This window comes from Harpia harpyja, chromosome 14 (genome assembly GCF_026419915.1).
Source record: "Harpia harpyja isolate bHarHar1 chromosome 14, bHarHar1 primary haplotype, whole genome shotgun sequence".
NCBI classification, from domain to species: domain Eukaryota; kingdom Metazoa; phylum Chordata; class Aves; order Accipitriformes; family Accipitridae; genus Harpia; species Harpia harpyja.
In genome coordinates, this window is record NC_068953.1 from 12260922 (window position 1) to 12278462 (window position 17541).

General features: G+C 54.1%; 1 protein-coding gene across 7 annotated transcripts in view; it reads left to right on the plus strand.

Moving 5' to 3' along the window:
- The first annotated feature begins 4511 nt into the window (after positions 1-4511).
- Positions 4512-17541, plus strand: part of PIK3R6 (phosphoinositide-3-kinase regulatory subunit 6) — a 36790-nt gene continuing 23760 nt past the window's right edge. For 2 of the 7 annotated variants that reach the window (XM_052808336.1, XM_052808334.1), the window contains exon 1: positions 11095-13852. The gene's annotated coding sequence lies outside the window, so the exon portion shown is untranslated. Of the gene's footprint in view, positions 5229-10267; positions 10775-11090; positions 13853-17541 lie in introns of those variants that run through there. The other 5 variants (XM_052808337.1, XM_052808335.1, XM_052808338.1 and 2 more) reach the window with 5 other exon arrangements.

A 17541-nucleotide genomic window follows, 5' to 3' on the forward strand; every position in this document is an offset into this window, starting at 1 on the left:
TGGCATAAAAAGCCAGGTCCACCCTCTTTCCTCTGCAAACTGCCAAACGATGGACAATGTGGCCTATGAGAGGAGATGTAATGTATAGACCCAGCTGGAGAAGGCTGATGATAGGGGATGTTGCAAGACACATTCAGGTTAGGCAGGGTGAATGGGCAGGGATGGCCATGCAGGGGGAGCAGAAGTGGTCACCATGCCTTGGGCATGCACTGGGGGCTGGTTTCTGGGTCCAGCCCTGTCCTGGGATTCTCCGCATAAGCAAGCCTTGGGATTAAGCAACAACCTGCCCCTTTCTCTGCCTTATGCAGCAGGTTGGAAGCTTAAGAAGGATTTCAAAAGCCCTGCTTGTCTATCCTGAAAAACAACTGTAGAAACAGCTTCTCCACTCAGCTTATCAGCTCAACGAGTGGAGCAGAGTGTCTGTGATTAAAAAGAGCTGTTTCCTGTTGCATGTTATTGCTGGCAGAACTGATAAGCTGAGGATTTGATCTCATTCCAAAACCGTCACCTTGGTACCCATGGGGGAGCTGTAAATTCTGGGAAAAAGATCCTGGGAGGTGTAAGCAGCGGGCAGCAGAAACCTATAGCCCTTGGCATACGTGCATGCAGCACTTAAGATTTGGACAAAAACTGATCTCTCACTATTTCAAGCAGCTGATTTCTTCCTTAGCACGGGCAAATCACTGACACCCCCGTGCAAGCACAGGCGTGCCCAGTTCATTGGCATGAGACGGCTGCAGCACCCACCAGCAGTGCTGGACCCATTTCCTACAGGTGCCTCAGAAGTTTCCTGCTCACAAGTGGGTAACCTCGACTTGCAGTGGGTTTTTCCATCACCTGCGCTGCTGGGCGGTTGTGTTGATACCAGGTGTGTAATTGCAGCCCCAAGGATGGTGGGAGCTGGTCTCTAGATGGGACAAAAAGACAAAGCTTGCTGGTTTCTTATCTGCTGTTTGCTCACACTTATCACAATCAATTTGCTTGGATTTTTCAAACCTGTAATTAACCTGTAGGTTAGTAGTTGTGTCTTCTACTTCTAGTACCTGTATAGTCTTTATCAAATAAGATGACATTTTTCACCCTTGCAGGACATACTGAGACACTGCTCAGACTTGAAAAGTCCATGATTTATTATTATTATTATTATTAGCTTCTGCTTGCTTCTACCTCCTTATTATGGATTTTTTCGAGACAAAAAAAAAAAAGTGTTGGAGATGGCTTAGTTTGGACAAATGAAAAAGGCACCTTAAAGACCATCAAACTGGCTGTTTGCTTGGCTTTCCCTCTCCCCCAAATCCCCCCATCTTCTGTATTTGCTAAAACTGGAGTAAAACTAGAGTTTGGTTGAATTTCAGGGTGGAAAATAGAGTTGTGACATGAAAATATTGCTTGGTTTATGACCTGTTCCCTTATAAACTGTAAGAAAACCCTCCATTGACTAAAGCATTGGACATGTGGACATCTGCCAAAAGGAGGTTTCCCTGCAGGATGGGTGGTTTAGAAGGAGTGGTGCTCAAACAGCATCATCTTCTGCACACAAATACCTTTGCTTCCCTCAGAAACTCGGTTGACTTGCTAGGTGTGTTATTAAAGCAGCCACGTGATGATGGAAAATTAAAGCAGGGAAAACTAAAGCATCCATGAATAGAAACCAAGGCAGGAGGAGGGGTGTCCAGAGCTCCCCTTCAACAGGAACATTTGGACATTTGTGGGGTGTGGAGCAGGGGCCAAAATGGGAACCGAACATCAGCGCCACGATGGGGAGGAGAAACCCCCGTCTCCACCAGTCCTACTTGCTGCCAGCCCTGGCATTGCCACCGGCGCTCCTTCAGCCCCACCGGTGCCGGTGTCGAGCGAGGGGCTGCGAGGCGCCGGGGCCCCCGTGTGCCGCGGCGAGGTGCCGGAGCGTGACCGCCGGGAGGGAGCCAGCCCCAGCCGGTGTCGGCGCGTCACGGCCCGGCGGTTGTGCGATGTGCGATGTGCACTGTGGCAGGGAGCTGCTGCTGGCGTGAGTTCAGGTGCCGGCAGCTGTAGTATCTCGAGTGGAGAGAGGGCTGCGTGCTGCTCCCACGGTAGGAAAGCCCCTTTCTGGGCAGCAAGTTCCTCTCTGGGCTGGAAAGCCCCTCCTGAATTAGTGCTTCAAGTGAGCTCTTTCTGTTTATTTTGGGAGACAGACTTCTTCCATGTGAGAGGGATTCAGATCGGTTCAAAACTGTTGTGTATCCCATTCGTGCACAGAAGCATACAAGCTTGGCCCTTTACAGTGCTCCTGTAAATCACAGAGGACAGCGTTTGCAGGGACAAAGAGCTGTTTTGTACCTGGTTCATGCTGCTTGCCACACAAGAGGTTCTCTCTCTATTTTTGTTCTTTCCTTTTTTTTTTTTTTTTTTGGTCTCCTGACTGAAGCCTTTGTTTGAGCAGGGTCATACCTGGCTCTTCCTCTCACCGTTGCCAGCATAGGTTGGCAGAGATGCAAGGTTATCTGGGGTGACTTGGCAGTTCCCCATCCTGTTCTCAGGGTGGCAGTTGGACATGTTTCAGTGTCTAATGACATCAGCTGCTAACTAGCAGCTCATTACAGAAAATATGGAGAACCAACCCCTTCCTCCCTGTTACATGTGTTACCACAAGAGAATATGACCCTACACCCAGAGGAGGGCTGACACTGAAATCCAGCTGCTGCTATGACAAGAGATGGCATGTACAGAAAAGGCAAGAGGGGAAGGTCTCCAGAACGTCCCTTTAGCTAAGTGAATTTTGGGTTGGGATCCCAAAGTTGATAGCAATGAGGGGGGTGCTGGGTGTGCGCTACAGGAACCGGCTGAGGAAACTCAGTGGCATCCTCCTTCTGTAGCTGTGCAGTAGGAGAGAGTCCAATTCTAATGAAAAAGAGGGGGAGGGTGAAGGTTTGGGACCTGCAGTGGCCAGCTGACAGGTGAGGAGTGAAAATATCCAGCAGCAAGTGGGAGATCTCAGCCTTGAAAGATGCTTGTGAAGCATCACCAAAGCAAGAGCACATCCGACAAAGGGGTGCCATGTAGCCAGTGCCACCCTTTGCTCCTCCTATGCAACCGCATGGGGCTCATACCCCCAATTCTGTCAGTGCATGGGTTTCACAGCTCACCTTTCTGTGGCATTTGCATGGGAAACAGTATCTCTGTGGCGGTTCCTGCCTCTGTCAGGAGCTCCAGCATGCTGGGTAACTCCTGCTGAGGAAGAACGGATGCAACACGGCATCAGGACAGATGGACAGGCGGAGGACAGTAAGCTATTGAACAGTGATGCCCAAAACCTTAGTCCGCTCATGTTGAAGAAGCTAATTCTGATGCTAGCAGGGACAAAGCTTTTGCAAACAGGGCCCCACGTGTATATGCCACAACCATGCTGTCCACTGGTCTGGTCTGGGGGCCACTGGCGCCGCTGGGCTCTGCAGTGATTCTGTACCGGGGCCAGGACACGTGCGTGTGTCCTTCATGAATGGGAGCGAATGTGAATGAAAACAAGACAGGGGAAATGAGGATGTTATCATCTGCTGTTGTGTGCTGCTGCTGTTTCCCCGGAGCCTTCCTGCCCGCAGGACGGCTGCTCAGCCGCACGGGGCGGCCAGCCTGCAAGGGGAAGGGGATGCTGCTCAGTGCAGCAACTTGGCACCAGCGCAACGAGTGGGAATTGAATGCAAGTAAGGCTGACAACCAGTTAAACTGCCTCCTCCTGCCTTTCTCTCCCAGTCAGGAAGGAAGTAGGTTATTTTTAAAACTGGGGCCCAGGTATGTAACTATACCTAATGCTTTTTCTCATGTAAAAGAACATGGGAAGTGATATGGTATCAGCTGCAGTTCTCACGGTCCCTCTATGGATACTTTCTCCCCCCAACCCACTTACTCCAAAGAAGGTCAGAGCCTCAAGCGTTGCTCAAGGTAACACTTGGGGTGCTAAGCTGATCCATCAGGGCCCTGGCCATACGCGGGGATGGCACTGGTTGTGGCAGTGACCCAGCTGGAGGGGTCAGCCAATGCTGTTGAGCTTTCCTGAGCACTTTGCGCAGCTGAAGCGTGGGGCATGCACGTGCTCCGTCAGCTGGCTGGACTGACAGAGCTGGTGCGTTCACCCCAGCCCTGCACCCACATCCCATAGGAATAAACATTTATCTCCTGATTTGGGCTGGGTCAGCTGGGTTCACACATCTCTCCCATGTGCCAGCTTGGGCTTATGCCAATGTGCAAATGGGTCTCAACCCTAACTGAGTGTCAGGGCACTGGTAGACCTCAGCAGCCCAGAGCAGCCTCACCTGGGGCCCCGTTTGGGTTCATCCCTTGAGCTGCACTCCTGACGCTGAGTCACGAGTGATGGCAACGCGATGCCCTGCTGAGCACAGCCAGACCTGCTCTGACCAATGCACAGCCAACACCTCTGTCAACACAGTGGCAAATTTCCCCGAGAACACACTCCAGAAAAGGCCAGGCATCCCCTGCCCGGGCTGCATCCCTGTGCTGGCAGCAAGCAGGCAGGGGCTGCCCTGCGCAGCTGCAGGGGCAGCGCTGGCATTGAGCAAAAGCAGATGTGTGTGAGATGATCCGGGCGGGAGGCGCTGGCAGAGGCGCAAAACTCTGTGCTTGGAACGGGGAGCTGGAAAAGTGTCTTCCTGGACAGACTCCTCCTTGTCTCTCGTAGCAACACTGTTTATTTCGAGGTGCTGGGCGTGCAGCCTCAGGCACTCTCTCTGCCTTGGCTGGGAGACGGCAGCACGGCAGGAGTTGCCCCTGCGCGGGGTGGTCGGTGGCACGGCAGAGGCTGTGCCAGCACCCGGGCTCACTGCGTCTGTCCCGGGACAGGCTGGTCCAGAGCAGCCTGACCTGCGTGGCTGGTTTTGGGGGATTAGAGGCAGGGCACAGCTGAGCCCTCTTCGCCTGCTCCTGCACGCCTGGAGAGCACCAGGCGAGCGCGACCCGTGCGGGGACAGCTTTCTCCTTGAGGGACTTCTTGATGAAAGAGGAAGTTGTCTTGAAATAACTCCAGCGCTTCCCTTTTCGCTTTGCAGACTTTGAAGTGTGCTGCAGAGCCCGGCAGCTGCCCCGGTGCTCTCCCGGCACCCACCGACCTCCTCGCCAGGCAGAGCAGACCCTGCGATGACTCCTCCGGAACCCCGCTCTGTCCCCGCTGCGCTGGATGGGACTGCGGGTGCAGGTGTGACTCGTCGGGCTCCCCGGTGCCTGCCCTGAAGAAGCAGGTAGAGTGCTGGAGGGTGCGTTGCTCCTGGGTCCGTGCATGGGGAAGTGCAGTGCTCACCCTCTGTCTTGTCTTCTTTCCGTTCCTTTGAGGGGGCCTGCTGCTCTGCTGGTCCCCAGTGCTGTGCTTCTACTGGGGAGTGCTTAGTGTCTTAGTGGTTGGCAGTGTGTGCGCGAGTGCTGCATTCCTGTGGATGAAAGACCCTGGAAAGCCCTTGAACAGGGTCGGTTTGGTTTCCTTTCTCAGGGTGAATTAAGGGAGGGGGCACTGATGGTGCTGGAGAAGAGGAACGTGCTGCTGCTCTGCAGGAAGGGAATATTTGTGCAAGCTTCCCCTGCTGCACCCTGCCAGTGAGCAGGATCCTGGTGGGAAACACGCGGTTTGCCCTGGAGCCTGTCCCAGGGAGGAGCGTGGAGACTTTGCTGCCTGCGCCCCTGGAGCAGACGCGGGTAGTTTTGATGTTGTTACTGCTCTGGCACTCATTCAAGGCCCCCGGCCACTCGCTGCACACGCATCCCCCGTGCACGCCCTGCAGACAGCCGGCAACTGCTTGCCGCTCAGCCTAGATGGGGTGAGTGAACTACATCACTGACTTGGGGCTGTTTCAGCACTAGCTCATGCTTATTCATTTTGCTCTGTGTGAAACAACTCCCAGTTGCAAGGGACGGAGTCACCTGCCTGCAGCTGCTCCCGACCATCGCCCACTCTTGCCCTGGCATTGCTGGGGCTCCTGCCTTCCAGCTCCTTGCCCCATAGGGCAGGCAGTGCTCATGCATCCAGCCCCGGGGGGGAGGCTGTGCTCTGGATTTTGCTGCAGCCTGGGGGTGGCCGGGGTGATGCATGCTCCAGCGCTGGCTGTTTGTGCAGTCGTGTGGCTGCCCAGCTTCCCCTCCCCTTGGCCTGGGGCCTCATCTGTCTTTTGGGGGCCCTGAGCGCTGCAGGAGTGACATGGCAATAAACAGCGATGGTCGTGGTGATAACAAGGAGAGTGCAGCAGCCCCGTCCAGAAAGGAAATAAAAAGGGGAGCGCTTGGGGCCGAGCTTCAAAAAAATGTAGATGAGCCAACTCTGTGCAACAGGCAGGTTTTAGTCTTCCTTCCCCCTGTGCCCTGCTGAGTATTTTCCTCTGCATCCTCTGGCTGCACCAGGACCACTCACCTCCCTGGGATGCTGTTGCCCTCCCATGGAAGCTCTCTGAGTGTCTATGCAACTTAGCTGCAGTTTGTCTTGCTGTCTCTCGACTAAGCCTGAACACAGAAGCAAATTCATCTGGGCTTCAAGGATTAATTTATCACTTCTGAGTATTAGACAAACTTTTAGTTGTGTAATTGTTTGCTACTTCGGTTGTGAAGTACATGGCTACCAAGGCTTTCTCAAACAGTTTCTGAGTTCCTCTGTGGATGGCCCAAATCCACAAGACATTAATTAAGCCTTTACAGCTTAGGGTCCTACTGAACATCTAAATGTATGTCCTACATCTGCAATGGAGAAAACGTGGGTCAGTCTGGTGAAATATATGGCCAGCCTCTGCTCTGTCACGCAGATCTGTTCAAACTGCACTGCTTTCTCTCAAACATTAATTTGACCTGAGGAAATAGCTTGAGTCCTCAAAGCCTCAAGCTGTGCTGGCAAGACCGGAGCTTGCTGCTCGCAGCAGACACTGTCCTCGGCAAGGTTCTGCCCTGCAGCCTCTCCCCGCCAGCCATGAGGTGCTGGGACTCCAGCGCTGGCACAGGGCTCTCCTGACATCAAGTATTGGAGGACTGCTGGGAAGATCAGTTGTGATGGTGTTTCTGCCCCAAAATAGCTTGCCATCTGTTTTGGTTCTTTTAGTCCTGTTTCCTAAAGAGACAGAGCTATGAGACTTCACTGTCTGTTGCCTGTCCATCATTCTGGGATAGCCCATATTCCTGGCTGGGTGGCCCCAAATCAGACAGAAGAGAAGGCCTCTTGGCACTGGGTGAGATGGCACAGAGCAGCTAGCAATAGTTTTACTGGAGTTTCCTGGACCTTATGGGACAACGTGTTCAAGTTATTGCATGACAGAAACATGGCTTTCTTTTTTGCTACAAAAATAAGATGATCTCTGCTTCATGGAAGGGCTGTGGGGGAGGTGACTGGCCACTGTCCCCCATCGCCAGGCACCAACTTGTACATCTCCATTGGAGCAGTTTCCATTTTCTCCTTTGTGTTCAGATGGTTTCCCTCTGGGAGTCCTGTGAATGCTATCTCAGAGCAGTCCTGCTTGTGTAGGACATGGTCTCGCTCCGCTAGTGACAGGGACCTTGACGTAAAACCTGCCTGTGGGCCCTTTGGCAGGGGTTGCCCTGTGTGCCATCTCGCTGGGGTGTACTGAATTCCCACCTACCCACTGCCTTCTGATACCTGGGGTGGGCACAGCTGCTGTTGTGGCAGGGCCGTAACGACCTTTTATCAGTCACCTTCGTAGGGGTTTGCAGCTGGCTGTTGGGATGTGGGCAGCAGCAGCACCCCTCCCCAGCATCCCCCCGTGTGCCCAGCCTTGGTGAGGATTTGACAGAGGTGAGCTCTGATTTTCTCTGCTCCAAGTGTATGAGAAAGAGCTGACCCAAGAGGACTCTTGGTTTGGTTGTGTCCAGCTTTCCTAGTGCTGACCGCAACTCCTATCCAGACGTGGAGGCTCTCAAGCGTTGCTTTCCCAGTTCCTTTCTTGCTTTTGTGAGCTTTGCTGGTGTTAATGGCTGTTCTGAAGGCAGATGCCGTGTTGGCTGAGTCACATCTTTCTATTTTGAGGTGTGACATGCCTTGAAGACAGCACCGTCCATCAAACATAGTTTGGGCAGGAGCTCTCTGAGGGAGCTGCTGTTGTGAGTGATCTGTGCTGGGACGGGTTTGGCTTGTGAGTCTCTAGAGTGATTCTTCAGTCCAGACTGGTGTTATTGGAGGGTGTTCACGGTCCTACTAAGAGCAGTGGTTTCTGTTGTTGCCTGTACCATGTAATTAAATCTCGTTACTGGCCTTGTCCTCCTGGTGCGACGTTATATACTTGCCCCTTCCTTGCTAATCTGCCTCTCTTTGCGCTCCCTGTCAGCAGTTGTTGCGTTGCTCGTTGCCCACTGCCAGAGCAATGCCAAGGGCACACCTCTGGTCATCTGCTGACAGCGGGGGAAGGTGCCATGCACAACATGCTGGGGTCACTCTGGCTCTGGTTATCCTCCTCCTGTGACCCCCCCCCAAGCCTACGGGCAATTGCTCTGTGCCCTCCCTGAGCCCCAGTGACCTCCCCTCTGCTGTCAGGCAGATGTGGCCACCTGAGTGCAGCTTCCAGCAGAGTTGGGTGAAAGCTCCTCTGCTTTGGAGGGGAAGAGCACTGTGTCCCTGCACACAGCTGGGAACTGAGACACTGTCGCATTGCCAGGGGAGAAAAGACCTAAGTTATAAACAGTGCTGGATTCACCACTGAGGCTTCTGGGTACAGGTACACCCGTGGTGGTCCCTTATGGTGTGGTCTCCAGATTATGCCTATGGTCAGGCGAGGCTGGTGGGTACTGGTGTGCGACCACCGGCCGCACTGCCAGAGCGCTGCAAGGAACAGCGATGTGATATCGTGGCACCGGCTCAGCCGTGTTCATGAACTCTTGCCTGAGCTCATCTCACTGCAGCCCGGTGGGAGCTGCTTGCTCCACAGCACGAGATGCTGAACACACCCTGAAACTGCTGTTTAAACCCCAAATTTCTTTGTGAGAGGTAAAGGATTTGCTGTCAACACAAAACTGCTTTCTCCCAGCTGGTGACACAGAGCATGTCCATAGAGTGAAGGGGCTGTACCACCAGTGACTGTGCTGGTGAAGGTACTGTGCAAGGGAGATACTGCTCAGGGAATGGGACTGTATGGAGAAAGGGAGCAGCTGTTCCATCCCACAGCCCCTTCCACCTCACGAAAACAGGTGGCTCACTGCCTGGCCTCTCCCAGGCTGGCCACATTTGGGAGCCTGAGCTGTGCCCGCTCTTATTTTCCCCTCAGGTGGACAACACTCGCCTGGGCTGTTTGCATGAGCAAACCTGGCAGTGGTTTTCAAAACGCACTTATTTTTTCCCTCTGATTGTTTTTTCCAAAGCCAACTCTGGGAATGGAAGGAGATGCTAAATCTAAAAAGCTGATGCTTCCGGAAAACTCGTTTCTTTCCTTAGAAAGAATGAAATGTGACGTTGGCAAGGAAGTCTCCAAAGAGTCGTTAGTGTCCAGGAAGCCGCTCAACTTCCACGCCAGCTTTAGCAAAAGTCTTCAGGGCTCATATAGTCCTGGTGGGCAGATGAACGTCTGCTGCAGTGCAGACGAGCTGTGAAGGTGTTTTATTAGTGAAATGGCTGTAAGAGCCATTCTCACCTTCTCCCTCCATGGGCATGAGTCTCCTGGCAGGCACGTGCCTTGCCAGAGCAGCCAGCAGGCAAGCGGCGCAGCGAAGTGTTGCTGGAAAGCAGAGTCTGAGCTTGAGATGCGTTTCCTTGGCAGTGAGAGCCTGAGGGAGAGCATCTGGTTTCATATCAGAGCTGTCTGAAACCACAAGCCCTGCCAGGTTTTGAGCTGAAACTGAAAATCAGTCCAGAAGGGCTCCAGGCTGCTCCACAGCATGCGTGGTCCCCCTGCCTCTTCTGCAGGTCGCCTCCATCCCAGCAACCTGTCCGAATGGGGCCAGAAATAAGGCAGGTGATCTTTATGTGGTTTTTGAGTTTCCTAACGAAAGTTTTGCTTAGTTTTCATTTTAACTGAGACACCTTGCTCAGGGGCGGCTGATGTAAGGTGAGATGGAGCCAGACCTTGCCCTCAGTGTTTATCCTTGGCCATGGTTCAGGTCCTCAGGGGAGCCTGGAGCTGCTGTTGCCTGGACAGTAAGGAGGGCTGGAGGCTGGAAAGCTGCATTTGTCCTGCTTTCCTACCTGGGCTGTGCAGCTGGGCTGGAGGTCAGGATCAGGGCCGAAAATAGCGGCTGCTCCACTGGCAGACGGACATGGTTTAAGAGGGAGGAAGGTGCAAGTCTGATGGACTCCCCTGGATGATTTTGCCGCAGCACCAGTTTCTCCTGGCGTAAGCTATGATGCCGAGTCCAGAGGAGCAATTGCACGGTGTTTTGGGAGCTGTTGGCTGCAGTTTTGAGCAGCCCAGAGGATGCAATGTCAAATACTCAGGTTGGCTTGGGGGAAATGGCCCTTCAACACATGCAGTGAAGAAATCCCCCTTTGGCTCACATCTGATACTTGTGCTGCAGCCACTCTCGCCAGAGCTAAAAGGAAATGCGGGCTGGGCAGCCGCCCCGGAGCTTTGTAACGTTAGACGAAGCCTCTGATGTACTGCTTTCATAACCGATCTCATTCGAAGGCAACTGCAGGAAGAAGAGGGAGGGCAGCGCGAGGGGCTGGCAAATTCTGGTCTGCTCCACAGGACATCTGTCATCTCATGATGAAAAGCTGCAAGTACACGTGCTCATGTGCCTTCCTTACAGCTGAGGACTTGCCACGTCTCCCTTCAGGACACTCCGGCACAGAACAGCTCGCTCGCCGCTGCCGATGGTATTTGTACGATCCTTCCTCACACCAGGAGCAAGCTGGGGTGTCCGCTGCAGGATTGGGAAGAGTTGGGATCGGGGCGGTAACTGGTGGTGGGATGGAGGAGAGGGGAGAGGAGGAGCGCGGGCGGGGGAACAGCTTTCCATGCTTTGTTCCTGTGCAATACATGGGTTCTTCTTTGCGAGCGTCTGTAGTCGAGCTGATAAACAACCACAGGAAACCTCAGACGTACCCGTGTAGTGAATTTGTAACTAAATACAGGGCTGCAGAAGGCGTGGAGAGGCTGGCTTTGGAGTCGGACTAAATATAACTCGGAGAAAGCAAGGGTGTGCGCACCATGGGCTGCCCTTGCCCTGGTGTGTCACTGCTGTCCTTTAGGCAAAGCGAGGAGGTGGGAGAGGGGACATCCCCAGGGCTGGCCATGGTCAGCACAGCTCCAGGCAATGACATTTGGGACCCAAGCCGGGGCGTGCTGGGCAGCGGAGGATGCCTGGGCATGTTGGAGAGCTGGGGCAGGGCAGCACGACCAGGCTTCCTAAGGGAGCCCGCCTGTTTGCTGCTAGCCCAGCTCCCACCACCAAAGGCATTGGGTTTGCGTTTTCTTTCACAGCTTCAGATATTTCTGCACTGCTCGGTCTGTCTCTCACATGTTTCACCTAGTCTAGGGGTTCGGGATTTTAGTGATTTCCGCCAGCTTTTGATGATCTGTGAGACAGAGCAGAGGGTTTTTGGGGAGGCTGTGCATCCCCATGTTGAATGTTTCCAGGGGATAGCCTGAGTCACTTCTCTCCACTAAGTGTGATGGGGTTGAGATGACTCATGTGGATGGACAGATCTCCATCCTCCTGCCATGGGATTTCAAACCCACTCCAGCATCCTCACATACTGAGGGCTTAAAAAGGACTGAGCTTTAACTTCTGCCATGGATTGGAGCTAAGAGGGAAATATTCTTTTCTTGGGACAGGGACGTGCTTTCCTGTACATCTGGACTTGTTCCTCCAGTGGGTACACCAGGCTGTGGAGGCAATCCCAGCGCTGTGCCACGTGCTCTCTGGGAAGTTTGCCTGGCTTTGTCGTAATGGTCAGTATAATGGAACAGGCTGGGGGACTTGGGCTGCTGTGGGGTGGGACGTGGTCCAGGCAGCCTCCTGGGACTCAGCTCTGGTCCTGGTCAGGCTGGATTCCCCTGAAAGTCGTAGAGGCTCTTGGGTATTTGCTGGCAGTGTGTTGGCAGCACTTCTGAAAATCCCCCAGCTCTCTTGGTGGTGAGGCTGTGACTGTGCGATACCTTGCTCTGCCTGTCTCTGCTCAGGCTGCAGTGGCTCGGGGTGCATGGAGGCTGGTGGCCAGGCAAGCCCTCCGCTGGCATGGGACTGCATAGTGCTGAGCCTGAACCAGGGCCCTTTGGGACTGCAGGTGGCGTATCCTGACACCCATAAGGGTGCTAGCCCATCGTATAACTAAAACAATCTAACAAGGGCTGAGTGAGCATGGATCCACCTTTGTGGAAGACAAGAGCAGCCGATGCAGCCCAGTCTGGTCTCTGCGTGTGGTAGGGACCGATCACCCTACAGGGACCCATGACCTTCTGCTTGTACAACCTGGTGGTGCCCACCAGGACATAGCTGGGACCCTCCAGACACATCCAAAAAGCAAACAGGGTAAAGTGTGATCTACTGAAACCCACCTCATCACAGTGTCTTTGGTGTCTGTCCTGCTAATGACCAGCCCTCAGAGAAAGGAGAGGGCATTGGTGTGGTCTCCCCACCATGCCTCCCTGGCTGTAAGCACCAGGGAGGGGAAAACCCTGGAGGAAGGTGACTATTTCCAGGTGCAGGCCTGGCCAGAGCATGATGCAAATAAGGAGCCCCTGCTCAGGAGGAAGGTGGTTCAACGGGGTGAGCACTGGGAGGATGGAGAGGTGAGGAGGGAGGCAAACTGGAGGATCCCAGCCCCAGTGGCCTCACCTCTGTATGGAACCACACTTCATCTTGTATTAGCTTGGCCAAATAGAGCAGCCATCGCAAACTGTTCCCCACCTCTGGGTCCCCATTAACTGTTGCCCTGCAGAGGAGGGGCACTGAGGTTGGGTTTATGGAGTGCTCAGCACCCGATGCTCAGCCAGGTCCTACTCTCTCCAGCACCCTGGTAGTTTAGAAAGGAGGATGAGGCTGCAAAGCCCCTTAAACCATGGTCTTACCTGCCAGTTCCCGGGGTGAACTGTGCTTTCACTGCGAAGTTCTTTGTTTTCAAGAATATAGCCAGATGGTTCCCATAACTACCCCAAATTCTTGGGAGAGGTGGCTTTTGAGTCACTAAGGTTTTTTCACAAAACCCCCTCATAGTTATTGAAAACTGAAGGGAGGAATATGACTTCTTTTCTCACCCTTCCTTTTAATTTTTTCTTGAAAATGAAATAAAATACAGCTGATGCCATGGGTATTTTAAGAATTGCAGAGAGGAAGCAGGGATTTGCAGCTCTGCAGAGAAGTGGGATGAATGCAGAGAAGACTCTGGTCTTGCTGAGCTGGCAGACAGCAAAATAACCAGTTACGGGATGAAATGTGTCTCGTGTCTGCTGCAAGGAAGGGAAGAGATCCAAAGGTGGAGGAGGGGGACAGAAAGCAGAGAAGCCCTCATGGGTGTGGATCGGGGAACTGAGCGGCTTCTCCCTTTCGCTGGCACTTTTGCAGGGCTTGCTTTTATGCCCTGCACTGTCATATTTCCCCTCGACTCATCTATCGTCTCCCCACCGTCATGTGTGTTGGCTGGGGCCTGTGAGCCCTTCCTGTTTCTGGTTAGAAAGCTTGTGGTCACCGGTGAGCTCAGGCACATGCACACAGAGCAGAAGCAAGCCCCGTCCGTGCTCGGCGACGTTGAGCGTGGACTCCAGTGCGGATGCCACGGGGATCGCTGCTTCGCTGTCTAGCTCCTGCCTGCTGCACCTCAGCCAAGGAGCCCTTTGGCTGCGCCTGATCCGCCGCCACCTCCTCCTTCCTCCTCCTCGCAATGTGCTTGCTGGGACAGTCCTGCACCCTGAAGGGACGTGTGATCCTGGGAGCTGGAGGGATGCAAGGGAAGGTGAGTGCAGCCCGGAGCTGAGCAGGTTTGGGACAGGGTCCTTTGGTCGCATGGTCCCTCTGCTCCCACTTGCAGCAGAGACAGTGCAGGGACAGACTGTGGTAGGGGATATGATATGATATGCCCAGCCTTCAGGGGAGCGGGGCAGGAGTTCCCAGGCGAAAGCCTGTGACCCTCTCTCTTGCAGGTCTGCGTTAGTCCGCCGGGCACTAGGACCAGCGCAGAGTCCATCCCCAGAAATGGGGAGAGTATCCCCCTACTTTTGCCAGGGATCTGTCTTTTTGGGAGAGATGAGGCAGGCAGAGAGGGCTGTCTGTAGTGGGGGGCTCTGATGTCTTGTGCTCCCCTTCCTCTGGAGACTGCACTGACACTTGCTGTCTGCTGTGCTGGGATGTGGCACAGTTAATGCTGAGGGTCTGGTCCTAGAGACGCAGTGAAATCCCCTTGGCTGAGAGTGTCCCTGCATGAGACACCAGGCCAGCAGTGCAAACCTGAAGAGGGGACCTAGCTCACCTGGATCCCTGGATGAGAAGCTGGGGGGCTGCAGTGCAGCTCAGACATGTCTCTGTGCCTGCCATCCCCACGCAGCACCTGAGCAAGCTGTGGGCATGGGGGGCCCCCCGGCTGGCTCACAGCACATGGTGGGTCAGGGCTCGATGGGCTCAAAGTGCAGACCATGGGTCTTTAGCCCCATGGTCTGTGAACATAAGGGGTGGCAGTGGCAAAGGAGCCAGCAGGAAGGGACTTGTCCGGGGAAGGAATGGTCCCAGCATCACATCCCAGCATGTTGCATCTGGTCTCCCAGGGGATGTATGGCTGCTGCGTCCTGGGAACAGCCTGGCAGGCAGAGGCACACAGGGTGGGTGTTGGGGACTGATCCTGTCTCAGCAGGCTGAGCAGCCTGGTGCAGTGATAGGGATCCTGCTACACCCCTGGTTTCTGGGTGCCAGTGGGTGACATCTGCTGCTACTCTGACACCAGCACTGGCGTCCCCATAGTGTGTGCCTGCACCCTCTGCTAAAATGCTTTTTCACCCAAATTAGCAGCTCTAAGTGTGTCATTGGAGCTTCAGATGGTTGTTGTGTCCCTGCAGTGACACATGGCTTCTAGGTGTTGTTCAAGGAATCCCTCCTGCCAGGTGATGGGCTGCATCCCTTATGGTCAGCCTCTGCCTGGAGCAGCATCACTGCCAGGGCAGGGGCTGGCAGTCTCCTTCCCAGGTGTGCATAGGCTGGGTCTTTGCTCCCTGCCACTCTCCGCTCAGCCAAAGAGGTGCCAAGGTCAGATCATCTGGCATGAATCAGCCTGGCTTCATTCATGTCAGTCAAAAGCTACCCATGCACCCCGGCTGGGGAGCAGCCTCCATCCCCATGGGCAAGGAACTGTCTGTAAATGCTCTGTGCAAAGGCTGAATTTAGTCCTTCTTTACAGCACAGGCTCTTGCATCTTCAAAGCCTTCCTCACCATGTTACTGGGTTTGGATTTGTGTCAGGATGATTGCAGGGCCAGCTGCTGTTGGGAAAATCCTGATGAAGCCCAGGAGGGAAGGGCAGGCAGCATCCCCATCTGTCATGGCTGGGGAGGGCAAATGTGGTCCTGCTGTCTGAACTGCTCCGAACTGGGGCTGATGCTATACAGCCCTTCCCATCCTCAGCCCTGCATCCCTCCTCCTCCTCCTTTGGTAGCCCTGGTATCCTCACCCTTGGGGAGCAAGCAGGCAGAAAACGTCTCCAGTGAAAATGGGTGATTTTCTGGTCATTTAGGTCCCTGTGCTGGTTATGGCCAGGCCAAGCGAGAACCAGTAGCTGGTACCTGGCAGGAACCAGACTGACCCCAGTCTTCCTCACCAGCCTGTTTCTATGTATGTCCTTTCATGTCTCATATGACGTTTACCTGTCCTCCTGCAGACGGCGTGACTGGACTCTGAATATGCTGGGGACCAGTTTTTGGTATTTTATGTTGAATTTTCTTGGGACACTCAAGCACTTGGAACAGGCAGGTGGACTATGGATTCAGTCTCAGCTCCTCTTTGCCAACAGTGAGGAAAGCCAGCACTTTTTAAGCAGACAGGAGAACCGAGAACTGAAGTTTCTTAGGCAGGAGGAGCTCACGTTGCTCTGGCCCTGTTGAGTCCTTTTCTAAATCTGGAAACCGAGCGCTGGCAAGCAAGTTCCACATTTGGTCACCAGCTCCCCTCCCACGTGCGGGCAGGTAGGATGCGGATGTGGAAAACCACCGACGCAATTAGCAGCGGGCTGTGTTTCGCTTTGGCAGGCAGCCTCTCCGAGCCCCAAGGCAGGCGCACTGGCGGATCCCGGCACACAGCCCCAGCGATGCCGCTCGGCGCCAGTGCTGTGGGTCTTCCATGGCATCAGGGACCCCAGCACTTTTCCCAGCAGGGAATAGCATTTTGAGAACGGCGGTGCCAACCAGCTCACCAGCTGCGTAACGCTGCTGTGTGGTATTTGGTGCTCTTATGCAGGCAAGGGATTAGGAGAATCATTCACTTTTTCCTTCTGTAGCCAGTGATTCAAGGAGGTGACCTGTAATTTTTGAAACTAGGAGGATTAATTGATGTTATCCTCCTCTGGCCCAGACTCTGGCATAGCAGGAGGCACATCTCATTTCTGCCTGTAGAAGCAAAGCCCCGTTTGTCCGCATACATACGGCTGTGTCGTGGTTTAACCCCAGCCAGCAACTAAACACCACGCAGCCGCTCACTCACTCCCCCCCCCCCCAGTGGGATGGGGGAGAAAATCGGGAAAAGAAGCAAAACCCGTGGGTTGAGATAAGAACGGTTTAATAGAACAGAAAAGAAGAAACTAATAATGATAATGATAACACTAATAAAATGACAACAGCGATAATGAAAGGATTGGAATGTACAAATGATGCGCAGTGCAATTGCTCACCACCCGCCGACCGACACCCAGCCAGTCCCCCGAGCGGCGAATCCCTGCCCCCCACTTCCCCGTTTCTGTACTGGATGGGACGTCACATGGTATGGAATACACCGTTGGCCAGTTTGGGTCAGGTGCCCTGGCTGTGTCCTGTGCCAACTTCTTGTGCCCCTCCAGCTTTCTCACTGGCTGGGCATGAGAAGCTGAAAAATCCTTGACTTTAGTCTAAACACTACTGAGCAACAACTGAAAACATCAGTGTTATCAACATTCTTCACATACTGAACTCAAAACATAGCACTGTACCAGCTACTAGGAAGACAGTTAACTCTATCCCAGCTGAAACCAGGACAGGCTGATGCTTGCTGCAGGCTGTCAGTGCTGCAGTCAGCTGTGGCCGGGGCATGAAAGCATCCTTCCCTTGCTCTCTGTTCTGCACCAGGGGTGCTGAGCATCTCCAGGGAGTCGTCCAGTACCTGGCCAGGGATAGAAGGCAGGTGGCTGTGCCACAGGCAGGAACAACCTCTGGGCAGCGCTGCGACTCACCTGCAGGCTGCACCGCTGCCACCAGCTTGGGGTGCAGAGGGGGAAATGGTTTGCTGACCTTAGTAGACACCCTCTGCCCTGCTACGCACCCCTAGTGCAGCCCAGAGCGGTCACCTCGGAGGAAAGGGCACATCCATCGCTGCAGCAGTATCCATGTGCCACAGAGATGCATTTCCGAGGTTGGTGTCAGGCATCAAGCTGAGCCGGAGGAGGCTTGGCATGTCCTACGTGCTCCCAGCCCTG